Source organism: Amblyomma maculatum, unplaced genomic scaffold, assembly GCF_055883805.1.
Source record: "Amblyomma maculatum isolate TAMU_Amacu unplaced genomic scaffold, ASM5588380v1 scaffold_19, whole genome shotgun sequence".
Lineage (NCBI taxonomy): Eukaryota > Metazoa > Arthropoda > Arachnida > Ixodida > Ixodidae > Amblyomma > Amblyomma maculatum.
The window spans coordinates 183227-200542 of NW_028146744.1; the positions used below are offsets into that span (position 1 = coordinate 183227).

The 17316-nt window shown below is 46.2% G+C and overlaps 1 protein-coding gene across 6 annotated transcripts in view; it reads left to right on the forward strand.

Annotated features, from left to right (window-relative positions):
* LOC146171553 (uncharacterized) overlaps nucleotides 1-17316 on the forward strand; it is a 576153-nt gene that overhangs the window by 61236 nt on the left and 497601 nt on the right. For 3 of the 6 annotated variants that reach the window (XR_014702811.1, XR_014702814.1, XR_014702813.1), the window contains exon 3: nucleotides 2055-2167. The gene's annotated coding sequence lies outside the window, so the exon portion shown is untranslated. The remainder of the gene's footprint in view (nucleotides 1-2054; nucleotides 2168-17316) is intronic. The other 3 variants (XR_014702815.1, XR_014702812.1, XM_084586418.1) reach the window with 1 other exon arrangement.

The window sequence follows — 17316 nt, forward strand, 5'->3', positions numbered from 1 at the left end:
TGCTGAATGCTATGCTGTGTCTGTTGCCATAGAGAAAATAATAAAAGAAAACCTCAGCAGAAGCATTGTTTACACAGATTTCCTAAGTATAGTCACAGTCCTTCACACAAGAAACGCAGTTATACCAATTCTGGGAAACATCATACACAGCATAGCAACACTTACAGATGAAGGACGAAGCATAAAAATTTGCTGGGTTCCCAGTCATGTAGGAATTCAAGGTAATGAAAAAGCAGATATGTGCACTGCCAAAGCTCGAGACAAGAAAATAAAAGAAGTGCAGGTACCATCTCAAGACTGCATGAAATTGATACAAAGTAAGCTGATACAAAAATGGCAGTCGACTTGGAACACTGAAACAAATAACAAAATACACGTCATAAAGCCTGTGATAGAAGAGTGGAAATCGAGCACCCACCTTGAACGTTCCAAAGTATCTCTATGCCGTCTTTGCATAAGACACACACATTTAACACAGCGTCATTTTAACTAAACAGGATAAGCCCCTGTGTGATTCATGCGGACACGAGCTAACAGTCACCCACATTTTAATCTCATGCAGACATCTTGAACAACTAAGAAAAAAACATTTTACGCAGTTTTACAAATAACACATTCCTCTTCATCCGGCGTTGCTTTTAGGTGAAAATTCGCTCATTGATTTGCCCTGGGTTTTCAGGTTTTTAATAGAAGCAAGCGTTCTAAACAGAATGTAAGTTTAAATTACATAAATGCAACACTCTTAACCTTGATGTTGGCGCATGATAGCCTAAGCTGCTTATGCGCCACTAAACCCAACACAACAACAACAAAACATGGCCTCCAAGAGAGCATTAATTGTGTTTCAACTGTAGGTGGTTAATCATTACATAACACAATAGCTTTTGATCTGCTGATTTCTCCTTCACTTTAACAAAGTTATTTGTAATTGCAACTGTCGCCTTCTCTTCAAAGAGCCCAGCCGGTAGCACAGCAAAACCCCCTTGTTTGTCCATTTGATGTAATCGAAGATTATTCCGCTCAAAAAATGTCACCACTTCTGCAGTACAACCATGCACATGCTGCCAAGTGCTGACTGGGGAGAGCATGCAGAGGGGCCAACACAGGAGATTCATCGGTAGCGTTGAAGTACTCTGACGGCGAACATTTTGGCGAACAACTCTGTGTTTGCATCCTAGCCGTCTTCACTGGTGATGTCTTTAGAGTACTTTGGGGTGGCTCTGATGTGTGAATGAATCCACGAGTCATCCAATGCCCATCATACGACAAGGCTACATAGATGGAAAACTGGTGAACTCTCGCGCATTGCACTTCCACTTCCGTAGCGGAGCGCGCCGTGGCAGGTGTCAGGTTTTTCTTTATGGTGTTCTTCCATGTTTTTGTGGTTGTCCACGCGAGAAATTTTTATCAGTGAAGGTACTGAAAAACTTTTATTGGGTCTAGTAATTTGCATTGTGGACGCAGCCAGAATGTTCGCAGCTAAAAGATTTATTTGTTTTTCTTCAACACGCAGCATACTCCATACTGATCTCTTGTCCTAGCAGTTATCACACGTCTTGAAAAGCATAAAAGTGAGGTCGTATTCTCGATCGCCCCAAACGGTTCTTACTCTACTTCCAAACGTGTTGCACTTTGTGTTCTCAGCTCTTTTTGCAGACCACCACTATCGTACCTAGCTGTTTTCCCATTCAACAGGCGGTTGAGCAACTCATTGCAAACCAACGCAAAGCTCGTCGGGATTAAGCAGATGGTCAGCGACATCGCTGGGGACTAAGTTGGCCTTACGTTTCATTACCGGTGTTAATTCCAAATCCCACAGTTTCATGTCAGCTCTAGTCTTTTCATTTTCCATATCAAAAGGCATCAAAAGTGTTGTATCATGACGGGTCCGACCACACTGCAACTTTTCTTACTTGATGGGCCCGCTTGCCTAATTGGTCCCGTTTTCTTGACGCTGTCACTTGGCACAGGAATATGCTTTTCCTCTGTGTCTCACAACACAAAGGCACATTTCTAACATTACCGATCAATGACGTTTTGCTATACTTATGCAGCGTCACATGCTTTCTCGTCGGCAGCACATTGTTGCGGAATCTCCAGTGTCCAAGGCCGAAGGTACTAGACAAGATGGCATCCTGGGGCACGACGTCGACTTGTGCAGCAGATGGTGAGAGATGCAGGGTTCCTTTCAGTATAGTGTGGCAGGCAGTGAATAGGAACATGTGCTTGTTTTCTTTTGCTATCTATCGAGCCAATGATTCAAACTATACACTGGAGCATGTAATTTGAAACGAAGATGTACTCTTCCAAACGAGACGAAGACCGCAGCTAACGTGCGCAGGGAACGGAAAGCATACGTTATATTATGACAATGGGCTATTTTAGTGTAAACACTGACTTAAAGTTAGTTTCCAGACTTCCTATAAATTCATATTACACCTGAAATATTTACAGAGTTTAGAAACCTGATAGTTAAAATTCGAATTGTGGTTTTTATTGCACCCTCGAGACCAGTGTGCCCCTAAATTTATGTGTTTCAATGAGTTTTTCAAGCACACGAAAACAAATTTTAACATATACCTAAGATGAGATTTTAGGAAGTGAAAGATTGGATGATGCAATTATGGCACTTTGCAGTTTCATGAAGCTTGAAGCCATGCTGTCCCATTCACTTGCTACGCGAGAAACGTCACGAAGCAATTGTACATTTGGCTGCCTGCAGGCATATTCATGCACGATCCCTGATTGGTTCTTCAATGGTTAGTCTGCACCTCTGGGCAACGCACGTGCATGACACGAAAGCATGCTATATTATTTTGCTAGGTTCCTAGTCGCATTGGCATACGAGGAAAGAGGGATCAGAAGTGTGTCGCACAAGCGAGAACAATAGAAATAAAATGTGAACTTGCCATTGCATGAAATTGGTAAGTAGCACACTAAGATCTTATTGGCAGCTTTCTTGGGAAAATGAAGGAAAAGCTGCATAACACTTTAGAATGGATATTGTGCTGCCATAATGAACATTTTATCAAGGTCGTTTTATTTGTTTTACATGTAGGTCATATACACATCACCCATAGTTTCTTGTGAACAAAAAATAAAAAGAGGACAAGCTGTCGGGCTAGTTGGTTTTCCATAGTTATTGCAGCGCGTAGCCGGACAAGGACGAAGACGGAGGAACACGTAAGATGCAGAGGCACTGAACTGCGACTTTATTTTTGGAAATCAGCCAACCATGTCATATATATAACAGAGAAACACCCACTAGAGGAACAAAATCTACACGTGGCGAAAAAGGTGCAACAAAATCAAACACGAGTATAAAAAATGGATAAATCTAAATGCTTAACACACGATTGACATGGTACAGTGACATAACATGATAATCGTGGCCGTAGGGAAAGTGCGTGAAAAATTAACAAAAATTCCCAGTCCTTAACAAGCAACAATGGCTAAAAAAGGTGGATGCGCAGAAAACATTTTTTATATTAGAACTTGTTTAAAAAACCGCAGAGAAACTTATGAGATGGACAAAAAATAATAAGTAAGTTAAACATGAAAAAAGAAGAGAGAGAGATGCAAATGTTGAAACAAAATTGAAAGCCAACAATTAACACTGCAAAACAAAAAAACAACAATGAATTAAACAATATGACGGACTGCAATTCAAAATGTATAAAACGAAGGCATGTAAAGAGTACAAATAAAATCAAAGATAAAATCAAGCACAATCAGAGAGAAGAGCAATTTTTTTGTTCGAAAGGAAAACTGAGGATGTGCTGACGCATTGATCCTTGTGCTTAGCAATCAAAGCGACTTCCACTATTTCGCGTGTAAGCTTGTTATGGGATCGGTTTAGAAGGGTCGTTTTCTGAAAGACGGGAGCATTTTCTATTGCGGTCACATGTGCGACAATGTGCTGGCAGGTTTTTGTATGATGACCCTGAAAAATCATTGCTATGCTCCATTAAAGATGAATAATACATTGGCCAGATTGGCTGATGTATGCTTTGCCACAAGATAGAGGGATGGAGTATACAAGCCCTTCTGCGCATGTTACGGCGGGATTCTTGTGCCTCGTGGTGCAGCCATTATCTCTCTTTGTCGTTTTGTTGACCATGCGACAAAGTCTTGATCGGCGGTGCGGGGCTGAAAAGACCACGTGAACGCCTGCCTTCTTACCAATCTTCTTGAGATTATGAGAAATCTTGTGGATATAAGGTATTATTGCTACCTTATTTTGCTGTTGGACTTCAGCTGAAGGGCCTGTCATCTTCATTTTGTAGTTCTTTAACATTTTTCTAGCCACAGAAGAAAGAAGTTTCTGCGGGAATCCCGACTGCGTCGGCCTGCACACTTGAGCTGAAAAGCTATCCTGAAATTTATGCTTGCATGACTTCGTCAAGGCGTTACTAAAACCAGATTGCACAATATTCCTTTTAACCAACTTTGAATGAGCAATACCATAAGCTAAAATGGGTTTCTTGCTTCTTGGTTCGAACGCCCAGCAAACATGATTAGGAGTGAAAAAACGTCTTAGCTCGAGAAAACGAATGGAATTCTTGTCTGGCACTTCGTGGGTCTGCTCAAGTGGCGCCATTGTGTTCGCAAACACGGTCAGAACTTGAGGTACCCGACCTAAAATGGTCTCATTATTTCAACCTAAGATAACTAAGTAATCATCTACGAACCGGAAGATCTTTAAATGCATGAGTTATCAAAGCTTTCATTAAGAGCTCTGTCATGCATGCAGAGGTAAAGGTCACTGAGAACTGGGGCAATGCATGATCCTGTACAGATCCCCTGCCTTTGTATAAAACGAGACCCATTCCAATCTGCAAAGGTTGATTTGAGGTAAACCGACAACAATTCCAAAAAACCATCAACACTAATGCCGCACTTATTCTGAAAAGCCACGGCGCCATATTTGGACAGCCATTACTGTTTATGGTTTTTTGAAATTGTTGTCGGTTTACCTCAAATCAACCTTTGCAGATTGGAATAGGTCTCTTTTTATACAAAGGCAGGGGATCTGTATAGGATCATGCATTGCCCCAGTTCTCAGTGACCTTTACCTCGGCATGCATGACAGAGCTCTTAATGAAAGCTTTGATAACTCATGCATTTTAAAGATCTTCCAGTTCGTAGATGATTACTTAGTTATCTTAGGTTGCAATAATGAAACCATTTTAAGTCGGGTACCTCAAGTTCTGACCGTGTTTGCGAACACAATGGCGCCACTTGAGCTGACCCACGAAGTGCCAGACAATAATTCCATTTGTTTTCTCGAGCCAAGACTTATTTTCACTCCTAATCATGTTTGCTGGGCGTTCGAACCAAGAAGCAAGAAACCCATTTTAGCTTATGGTATTGCTCATTCAAAGTTGGTTAAAAGGAATATTGTGCAATCTGGTTTTAGTAACGCCTTGACGAAGTCACGCAAGCATAAATTTCAGGATAGCTTTTCAGCTCAAGTGTGCAGGCTGACGCAGTCGGGATTCCCGCAGAAACTTCTTTCTTCTGTCGCTAGAAAAATGTTAAAGAACTACAAAATGAAGATGACAGGCCCTTCAGCTGAAGTCCAACAGCGAAATAAGGTAGCAATAATACCTTATATCCACAAGATTTCTCATAATCTCAAGAAGATTGGTAAGAAGGCAGGCGTAAGAAGGCGTCTCCTAACTTCATGGCTGCAGTCTCCCTCCGAGGTAATCTTGGCGCCCAAGAACAGAAAATCTGTCACAGCTTCCACTTCTTGTCCATTGATGCTCCAGGACTTGATAGGGCAAGACGCCATGATCTTCGTCTTTTTAATGTTCAGTTTAAGCCCAAACTTCTCACTCTCTTCTTGTACGCGCATCAGAAGTCTCTTGAGTTCCACTTCACTTTCTGCCATTAAAGTGGTATCATCTGCATATCTTAGTAAATACCTTATACGTAACAGACAGTGCGCTGATTGGTCTGTAAGTTTTAAGGTCCTTAGAGTGCTCTTTCTTATGAATGAGGATAATGTTTGCATTCTTCCATGGTTCCGGTACCGTCGATGACATCAGGCACTGCGTATACAAGGTGGCCAGTTTTTCTAACACGATATCCCCCCGTCCTTCAGCAAATCCGTAGTTATCTGCATTTAGATACATCGATTTTTATACTCGTGTTTGTCCCATGAATTTGAGCGAGCCCTCCGCTCCTTTGGCATTGCACATTCCACCACATCTGTCAATCATCCCCAGTGCAATGGCCTCGTGGAGCGTGTTAACCGCACCATCACGGATATACTCGCCTCCTTCGTGGCTCCGTCCCACAGAAACTGAGATCGTTTTGTTTCTGCGGCAGCTTTTGCACTCAACACTGCGAGGCAAGAAAACTGCCATGCATGTTGACAAGTTTGGTTTCAGTGCGACACATCACATAAGCTGCAAAATTTGTCCTTCAGTCATTTTATTGAAGAACTTGTAATGCGTTATATAATGTTGCGGGACCCTGTGCCCGCCTAGAGATAGACACAGAACAGAGGACACCAGGCAAACACCACTTACCCCAGCGCTCTTCTTTTGTTCTCTAACCCTCGCGCTGGCGCCGCGCGCTTGTCTCGCGCTCGTCCTGCACCTCTTCCTTTTCTGGCGCAGCGCTCCTCGGCGTGCATGTAACATCTTTCCACCGGGGGGGGGGGGGGGGGGAGTTTCAGTGAGCTGCTGCAGGCGCTCCAATTATTACTTGGCGTTTCGTGGGGAATGCAGAGAGGCAGCTGGCGACGACAGTAGTGGTGATGACCCAATATCTAAGTCGGAGTCAATGCTGGCGCTGTTGACATATTGATTCATGTTTACACATGCTCCGTGAAAATGTGGTGCACACCGCATCGTCTATGCTCGGGGAGGTCTTCGAGGTGGTATGTCACGGGGCCGAGCCGTTCAACGACACGGTAAGCGCCCCAGTATCGGGGCATGAGCTTCGTGTAAGGGCCAGTCGTGCAGATGGTGCGGCGAACGAGGACCAAGTCACCCAACCGGAAGGTGGGATGTGGTGGTGATGCTGCACGCGCATGAGCCGTGAGAAGGTTGCACTGAGCGTCGAGGTGGGCGTAACGAAGTCGTTGGGCAGAGTCAATTGGTGACGTAGTCTAACGGTGAAGGCCCAACTGCGCGTCGAGAGGGATGTAGGGTGTTCTGCCATAGACGACTGAGAACGGCGTGAGTCATCTAGGGCGACAGATCTGTTGGCTTTACACCATAGTGTTATGGAAATGGGCTGTTGTCTTTGATAATGCTGCTCATGAATTCCCAGTTCTGCTTTTATGTAATGCAGCTCTTATTAATAAAAACAACTCTAGAATGGCTTGACACATCTCTCTAAACATGGTGATTTAGGCTGGTACAAGACAAATGTTCTGGTACCTGGGTAGCAATGGTATGACATCGCACTCTTTTTGTTAAGGAGGCAAGTTGCCAACACGTCTTGTCAACATTGGGCTGTAATGGGTGCACTGGACCAGGCTCTGCACCGATGTTTCTCCTGGTGGTGTCTAAGGTTGCTGCATAAGTTCTGGTGCAGCCTCCTTCACTGCAGTGAAACCGTCATCTTCATCAACTGTAATATCTTAAGAGGAACGTCCTGCATGTGCCACAAGCGGTGGTTACACCTGGATAAAGAAGTTGCGTGATTGGTTTTGGGAGGGAACTTTATTGCGATAACAATATGTGCACTGTTTCGGCCGATAGCTATATAAGCTAGTGGCCAGTCTGATAAAAAAATTACTTGTAGTTCAGCCGCAGAGCGCAAAAGGCTGGAAAGGTAATCTTCATATACACAGTAGGACTCGTTTGCAAGATACACACCACAGAACACTAAAAAAACAAACACAAAAAACCAAGCACACTTGGAGCAGACCAGGAGCTAGATATTGAGTGGCTAAAATACAAACAAAGCTGCCTGCACAAATGGTAAACAGAAGGTAAATCTGCTCAACCTTACGGCTGCCTGGTCTGCTCCAGAGTGATAGTCCCCCCAGGTTTGTTCGATGTTATATAGGAGCCATGCCGTCTACCGTCAGTGTCCCTTGAGGAAAAGCGTAGCGTTTTTCGTGGAAAACCTGAGGTGCTCGTTGCATTTGTGTAACACAGGATGACCACGCGAGCTAGGCATTACGTCCTGGTCGTCAGCGCAGATGATCGATCTTCAAAGATTGGCCAGCGGGAACTCTAACTGTCCCTAACAAGGATATCTTCGACATCTTCATTTCTGAAATCACGTTAATAGTCTGTCGTCAGCAGCATCAGTTCGTTTCCAGATCTGCAACGAGCAAAGATGGTGCTACAGGAGGAATAGAGTCCACTCATGAATAAGGCAAGCGAAGCACCAATATGGGGCTATAGAAGTTGGATTTAAAAATATAACACTGAAAGGAGAAAACCTTTTTAGGAGTGCACAAATGGAAATCTTCGCCTTTGTCAGTATTGTCAAGCTGATGGTTTTTATGTGCAAGATCATGTATTGAAACCTGCTTAACCTGCTACATAAAAAGCAGATCAGAATATACGAGAGCATCGAGCGGACACTAGGAAGGTGTAAAAGAGAGAAAAATGTAGTTGAATTTTTTGTCGTTCCAGGCTTCGTCGTGAACAAGAACTGCTCATACAGTCTCATCATGCTAGAACGGTGCTTTTTCCTTTGTGCATTATATGATAATGCCTCTGTTGATCTATCTGGCATTTCTCATGGATCCATACCATGCAGTTTTTATAGGGGGCTGAACAAACTGTTCTGCACATTCCTCAACAAATGGAGGAAATCAGAGACAAAGTGCAAGGAGCAATTCTTGTCCACAGCATAGGCTGACCACAACTTCCTGCTAGGGAAATTGGGCATACTCTTACCGCGGGGGGGGGGGGGGGGGGTGTCATTGACGCATGCCGCCTGAGAAATATAGTTTATATTCAACTTTTACGTGAATTGTTTTTGCACTAAATTGCCATCTATGAAGTAGAAACTGCTGTTCATGATGCAAGTTGAAGTTCAGATGCATATCGTTTTGAAATAAATCACATTAAAATGCTCGAACATGAACAAATTTCTCAATACCTACGTAAGAATGGGCACCTGACCGAACCACCTTCAAATAGCTCGGTCTGATCGCACAAACTGTTAGAACTGCTGGCAGGTTTATTCATAGTTTGCTTTTACCTTGCTCCTAGCGGCTGTCGTCGGAGGTGGCCATGATCCAGGCATAGTCTGCTTTCCATTTCTCCTTGTATGTGCAGTCTTGGGTCTCGGATCCATCTGTGGGTCGTAGCAGGCGGCGACGTCTTGCCTCTTGACGCAGTGCGTTTTATGGATCGATAACTCACTGGCTTCCTGTACAACGGGGTTGCTCGCTTTAGTAGTGACGAGTACTGCATGCACCTCCCGCTCACACTTGCTCTCGTTGTCACAACTGCATGCATAGAAAACCAGAAGTGTCGTAACATGTTATACATGTCATTAAAATTACAAAAAATAATCATTATAAAATAGACAGGCACAAAATCAAGTACAATCAGCGTCTGATAAGAGACTCTGTTTTTACTTTCTTTTGGAATAGACCTGGGGTCCCAACAAAACATGGCCTCCCCCCGCAGGGGGCACCTGTTAAAGCAGGTGTTTGTGTGTTTTGTGCGACACCACGGACCCCGAGCACCCACGCTTAGCCGTGCGTGGCATCGTCGTGTCTGGGGAAAAGGGGATCCTGGTGGTTGAGCCGATGCCGAGTGTTTGAACCTTTAAGGCCCCTCGACGGAGGCAACACACCACTTTGGCCCACGCTTCCCATAGACGGCACCTCCGGGCTGACCCACCTGGGGGAAACCGGCAGTCGCCTTTTCCTATCCTTCCCTTCATCTTTCACGTTCCTATCTTCTATCCTACAACTCTCCTGTCCTCTACTCTCTTCTTGGTTTTTCCTTACTTCCAGGCGGCGAGGGTTAACCTTGTGTGGCTGACTACCCTGAGTTACGCCATATTAGGTTATAGTTACTGTGTACAGTTGACGTGGACAGGACTTGCCTGCCAATTCCTGCCCTGTCCCCTCGTTGGGCTCCATGGTGGGTGGCTGGTACCGCAGCCGAACATCATCCATTATGTATGGCTTCTTCCTCCAAACAAACTGATTTCCTTTCCAAGAAAATGCGGACTGATGTATCAGCCCAGTTCTTTTCAGCAAAGCATGAAACTTTCCCTAAATATCATGTGATCCACAGTGAAAGCCCTTCCAAACAAGCTCGGCTTATATCCCCTTTTACAGTATCTAGGTCTCTCACAACCATACTACGCCCAGGATACAAAGTTAGTAAACTGGCTAGCGGGGATCTCCTGCTTGAGCTGCAAAGCAAACTCCAGTACAGCAACCTTCAGCAACTTGCTGCATTTGGGGATAGCCCAATAACAGTCAGTGCTTGAACACAGTCCAAGGCGTGATATCAGAGATTGACTTCCTGTCACTCACTGAAGAACTTCTAGAAGGTCTTTCCGAGCAAAATGTAATCGGTGTACACAGGGTCAAAATCCGAAAGAACAACCAAGAAATACCAACAAAGCACATAGTTCTCACTTTTAACTCTAGCAAACTCCCTGAATCCATTGAAGTCGGTTACATCAAAGTAGACATCCGGCCCTACATCCCAAACCCTAGGCTTTGTTTCAACTGCCAAAGATTCGGTCATGGCTCCCAGATTTGCCGCGGCCGACAAACATGCGCAAAATGTGCCTCAACTCAACATAAATCTGACTAGTGTGAAGCTGCGCCACACTGCGCGAACTGTGCAGGTGAACACGCCGCATACTCACGGTCATGTCCTTCTTGGAAGAAGGAAAAGGACATCATTACCATAAAAATCAATGAAAACATAAGGTTTAAAGAGGCACGACAGCGATATCTTGTTAAACGGGACTTTTTTGTTCACAGCCAAACCGAACTATTTCAATGTGGTGGAGCATAGGGGCAGCACACCACAACAGGATTTGGTCTCCGCTGAGGTTAAGCCTCAGGCAGGGCCATCCCTGCCCCAGGCAGAAGCAGTGAAAGCTGCCCTGCCATCGCAGAAACAGGGCACACTGGTCCCAGAGCCAACAGCCCAAAAGGCTTCTCCCCCAGAAGGGAAGCCTGCAACCAACACTCCTAACTCTCCCCAAACGTCCAAAGCCCCCGAGACAATTGACACAACCCCTTCCTCGTCCACGCTGCAGCGGCGGCATAACTCTCTGGAAAGATAATGGAGAGAAAAAGCTCTTATTACAGGACCAGACAAACCTGAAACCTAAACTCAGGTACATTCCATAAAAAAATATGGCGTTCCTCACACACTGCAACTGCCGAGGTCTCATAAACAACTGGTGTCCACTTGTCACCAACACCGTAGTTACGGACCAGTACAGGGTCCTCCGGAGCTAAATTCCCGCTGGCGTCGTCCGACTCTGGTGTAGCTGCTCTGCTCTGGACAGGTTTGCTCCTGAGAGGAAAACACATGTCAAGTCTGGTGCGTAGTCGATAACCTAACAGTAACTCTGAAGGTGATAGGCTCGACTGCCTTGGGGAATTCCGGTATCGACACAAAACTCGTGCGAGTGCGGTTGAGAGACCCACGCCAGGCATCTTCTTTAACCCATCCTTAACCGTTCTGACCGCGCGTTCTGCCAGCCCATTGCTTTGTGGGTGGTAGGGCGGTGTTCGAATGTGGGCAATGCCATTGCTGTTCATGAATTCGGCGTAATCCGACCCAGTAATGGGGGTGCGGTTATCAGTTACTACAGTGCGCGGTAGCTCGAATTGGCTGAAGAGCGTACGCAGCGCGTTTACCATGCTGCTTGACGTTGCACTCGAGAGTGGAAGGGCCTCGATCCATTTGCTGTGGGAATCAACCACGATCAGCAACATTTTGTCCCTGATAGGTCCAGCGAAATCGAGGTGCAATCGGGGCCATTTTTCTTCTGTAGCTGGCCCGTTTACTGGTTCACGTGCTGGAGGCATTGGTAAAGCCTGGACACAGTTTCTGCATTCATCGGCTATTCGGCTAATGTCCCGGTCGATCTCCGGCCACCAAAATTTGGGATGTGCTACCTTCTTCATGGTGCAGACGCCCTAATGGGCTTCGTGCAGTATCATCAGCAGTCTACCGCGTGCCTGTTTGGGGACTACTACACGATGTCCCCACATAGGAGGCCATCCTGAACAGATAATTCATGTCGTTTTTTGTAGTAATGCAAGACCTCCGTGTTACCGGAGCAACATGCTTTGGGCCAACCCTCCTGGAAGTACCTGCGGACAAGTGCTAGTACCACGTCCGTTTCTGTGAGTGACCGCAATTCTTCTATAGTGATGGCCGACTGGTTCCACTGGTCGATGGCGAGGACAAACTCTGCGTCTCCTTCCGGTGCGGTCTCCGTTTCCTGCAAGGTTTGAGGTAAACGGCTTAGGGTGTCCGCGCTAACCATCATTTTTCCGGATTTGCAAAGCAGCTTACGCTCCCAGCAGAAGAGCCCATCTTTGTATTCTCGCGGCGGCCATGATGGGGGTCTGACGATCCATTCGTAGAAGGCCGAGCAGTGGCCGATGATCCGTCACCAGTGTGAACTCCCGGCCAAGGAGGTAGTCCCGGAAACGTGAAACACCAAAAACGAGAGCCAACGCTTCACGTTCGATCTGAGAATACTTCTTTTCGGTCGAAGTTAAGGTCCGGGACCGAAATCCGATGGGCCTCATTTCCCCATTAATGCGATGGAAAAGTGCCGCTCCCACACCGTGAGGTGAGGCATCGCATTCCAAAAGTAGTTCGAGCTTCGGATTGAAATATGTCAACACAGGGGCTGCGCAAAGAGCCTTTTTCGACAGTTTGAATGCTGCTTGTTCTTTATCGCTCCACATCCACCTGGCTCCTTTCGTCAGTAGCTTATACAAAGGCGCAAGTAAGGTGGACAGGTTAGGGAGAAACTTATGGTAGAAGGTGATAAACCCAAGAAATGCACGCAACTCTGTAACATTACGCGGAGAAGGGGCTAGTCTGATAGCGTCGATGTTCTTTTCAACCGGGTGCAACCCGTTTTTATCAATGCGGTGACCGAGATAAACTGCTTGCTCGGCGAAGCGACATTTGTCAGCGCGCAGCTTAATGCCATTTTCCCTGAAGCGTTGCAGTACTGCTTTCAGGTTTGAGTCATCTTGGCTCTTGTCAGCTATCAGCACATCGTCAAGATAGACCTGCACGCCGGTTAACCCTTGGAGCACGGATTCAATTTTCCGCTGAAAGATTGCTGGCGCAGAAGAGATTCCAAATGGTAGCCGATTGTGGCAGTATAGCCCTTTTTGAGTGTTGATGACGGCCAGTTTCCGCGACTCCTCGTACAACGCTACCTGGCTATAGGCGTCTCTCAGGTCTAGCACACTGAACCGTTCTCCTCCCGCTAAATTGGCAAACATGTCGTCAATAACTGGTAGCGGGTATTGCTCAATCTCACACACAGGATTTAGTGTGGCTTTAAAATCTCCGCAAAGGCGCACTGAGCCGTCCTTTTTCAAGACGGGAACAATGGGTGTGGCCCATTCCGAATATGGTACAGGCGATATTATCCCTGCTTCCGTAAGCCTATCCAACTCCTGTGAAACTCTTTCTTTGTACGCAAAAGGAACCTTCCTTGCTTTGAAAAACTTGGGGGTTGCTCCGCTCTTGAGATGAATCCGTGCTGGCGGGCCTTTCAAGAGTCCGGTGCCCTCGCCGAAAAGATCAGCATAGCTGTTCAGAATTTCCCCGGCAGGTTGATGGGCAGCTGGTGGAACCGTGCTGGCCACGTTAGTCTGCGCCTTTACGTGCAGGAGAGTCATTCCGGTGTCCTTCAGTTTCTGCAATAAATCCCGGCCACAAATACTGGGGCCTCTGCAGTTTAACACCACCAGATTGCATTCCACTGTAGTTGCTTGATAACGCACGTCCATGTTCATGACGCCCAGCACTGGTAGCTTTCCAAGATAGCACGATAACTTTATCGGCGATTTCGCGAGCGGAGGCCATTTATTGCGATGTTTGTCATAAATAGCTTTTGAAATGACGCAGACTGGGGATCCAGTATCAATGTCCATTTTTAGGTCAACGCCGTTCCATGTGAATGTTTCCTGAATGGGCGGTAGCAGCGTCTGCGCCGCCGTACGGAGGGACCATATCTGCGATGTACTGCTATCACTGTCTTCCGATTCCTGCCGCTTCTGTGCTTCCATGGTACCAGTTCTGTTATTGCTGTCGGCCGCTGAGCACATCTTCGCTAGATGCCCGTATCGTCTGCATTTGAAACATTGCCGTCTGTTAAAGCGACATACTGCAGTCTTGTGGCCGTAGTTACCGCAGCACTGGCATTGGGTTCGCGGTTGCTTTCCTATCTCTGATTGGCGCCGATGAGTTATCTTGAACATGTTTGGATCCCGAGCCTCGCCGGTTATGCCTCGCGAATCTAGTTCGGCGCTTTCTGCAGCTAGTGCTAGAGCCTCTGCTTCCTTTAGCGACAGGTCTTTTATTGCCGGAAGCTGCTTTTGTAAACTCTTTGATCGGACGCCACACACGATGCGGTCTCTTATCATTCTGTCTAGCATAGACGAAAAATTGCAGTTCTGTGCTATTTGTCGTATAGCAACAATAAATTCCTGCACGGACTCTTCTTCTTTCTGATAGCGGTTGAAGAACTTAAAACTTTCTGCTATTTCGTTTGGTGTAGGATCATAGTAGCTGTTCAAGATCTCGACTATCTTGTCGTAGCTCAACGAACTTGTTTTTGCTGGCGCTACTTTACTGCATAAAACTTGAACGGTCTTCGTCCCAAGGGCGGCTACTCGTAAAGCCCTCTTCTTTTCATCAGCTGAGATTTCATTGGCCTCAAAGTATGCTTCTACTTTCACCAGGTAAGCTTGCCACTTCTTCCTCATCGAAGTCCGGTAGCTTGTGACCCATGTCTGGCGCTGTCCTGGGCCCGATATCCTTGCTTCAGCCTCGTCGCCACTGTTGGAAAGGCGCAGTCAATGGGAACGCCACTGTTGGAAAGGCGTAGTCAATGGGAACGCCGCTCCCGAGTGATGCAAAAGTACGACGGTTTATTTCCAGATCAAGGGGTATTATATAGTCAGAGGGGTGAGCGGAAAGAAGGAAAGAAAGAATGAAAAGGTTGGTGCCTTTGCCGGTTCATAGATGGCGATAGCATCGATTGGTGCCGTTGCCCGTTCATAGATGGCGATAGCACAGTGGCTGTTCTATTCTCTCTCAAACGAAGCTTACAGACAGATCCTACACTACACCTGAACAAAACTAAATTACCGGTGAAAATCGAACACAAATTTCTAGGTGTAACTTGACAAAAAACTCACCTTTCTTCCTCATATAAATGTCCTGAAGAAAAAGGCTTCCAAATCTCTAAACATACTAAAGGTTCTTTCCCGTAAACACTTTGGCGCTGACAGGACAGGCCTTAAACACATTTACAGATCTGTCGTACGCTCCTCCTTAGACTATGGCTGCATAGTGTATGGGTTAGCTAGACCATCATACTTAAAAAAACTAGACCAGGTACATAACAAAGGACTTCGACTCACATGTGGAGCATACCGAACTTTTCCTATATCCAGTCTGCTTGTGGAAACAAATGAACCTCCACTTTTTCAGTTCAGTGAGCTGCTGCAGGCGCTCCAATTATTGGTTGGCGTTTCGTGGGGAATGCAATGAGGCAGCTGGCGACGACAGTTGTGGTGATGACCCGGTATCTAAGTTGGAGTCAATGCTGGCGCTGTTGACATATTGATTCATGTTTACACATGCTCCGGGAAAATGTGGTGCACACCGCATCGTCTATGCTCGGGGAGGTCTTCGAGGTGGTATGTCACGGGGCCGAGCCGTTCAACGACACGGTATGCGCCGCAGTATCGGGGCATGAGCTTCGTGTAAGGGCCAGTCGTGCAGATGGTGCGGCGAACGAGGACCAAGTCACCCAACCGGAAGGTGGGATGTGGTGGTGATGCTGCATTGGCCACTCTCACACGTGCATGAGCCGTGAGAAGGTTGCACTGAGTGTCGAGGTGGGCATAACGAAGTCGTTGGGCAGAGTCAATTGGTGACGTAGTTTAACGGTGAAGGCCCAACTGCGCGTCGAGAGGGATGTAGGGTGTTCTGCCATAGACGACTGAGAACGGCGTAAGTCATCTAGGCCGACAGATCTGTTGTCTTTACACCATAGTTTTATGGAAACGGGCTGTTGTCTTTGATAATGCTGCTCACGAATTCCCAGTTCTGCTTTTATGTAATGCAGCTCTTTTTAATAAAAGCAACTCTAGAATGGCTTTACACATCTCTCTAAACATGGTGATTTAGGCTGGTACAAGACAAATGTTCTGGTACCTGGGTAGCAATGGTATGACATCGCACTCTTTTTGTTAAGGAGGCAAGTTGCCAACACGTCTTGTCAACATTGGGCTGTAATGGGTGCACTGGACCAGGCTCTGCACCGATGTTTCTCCTGGTGGTGTCTAAGGTTGCTGCATAAGTTCTGGTGCAGCCTCCTTCACTGCAGTGAAGCCGTCATCTTCATCAACTGTAATATCTTAAGAGGAAAGTCCTGCATGTGCCACAAGCGGTGGTTACACCTGGATAAAGAAGTTGCGTGACTGGTTTTGGAAGGGAACTTTATTGCGATAACAATATGTGCAAACACTGTTTCGGCCAATAGCTATATAAGCTAGTGGCCAGTCTGACAAAAAAATTACTTGTAGTTCAGCCGCAGAGCGCAAAAGGCTGAAAAGGTAATCTTCATATACACAGTAGGACTCGTTTGCAAGATACACACCACAGAACACTAAAAAAACAAACACACAAAAACCAAGCACACTTGGAGCAGACCAGGAGCTAGATATTGAGTGGCTAAAATACAAACAAAGCTGCCTGCACAAATGGTAAACAGAAGGTAAATCTCTGCTCAACCTTACGGCTGCCTGGTCTGCTCCAGAGTGATAGTCCCCCCAGGCTTGTTCGATGTTATATAGGAGCCATGCCGTCTACCGTCAGTGTCCCTTGAGGAAAAGCGTAGCATTTTTCGTGGAAAACCTGCGGTGCTCGTTGCATTTGTGTAACACAGGATGACCACGCGAGCTAGGCATTACGTCCTGGTCGTCAGCGCAGATGATCAATCTTCAAAGATTGTCCAGCGGGAACTCTAACTGTCGCTGACAAGGATATCTTCGACATCTTCATTTCTGAAATCACGTTGGATAGTCTGTCGTCAGCAGCATCAGTCCGTTTCCAGATCCGCCACTAGCAAAGA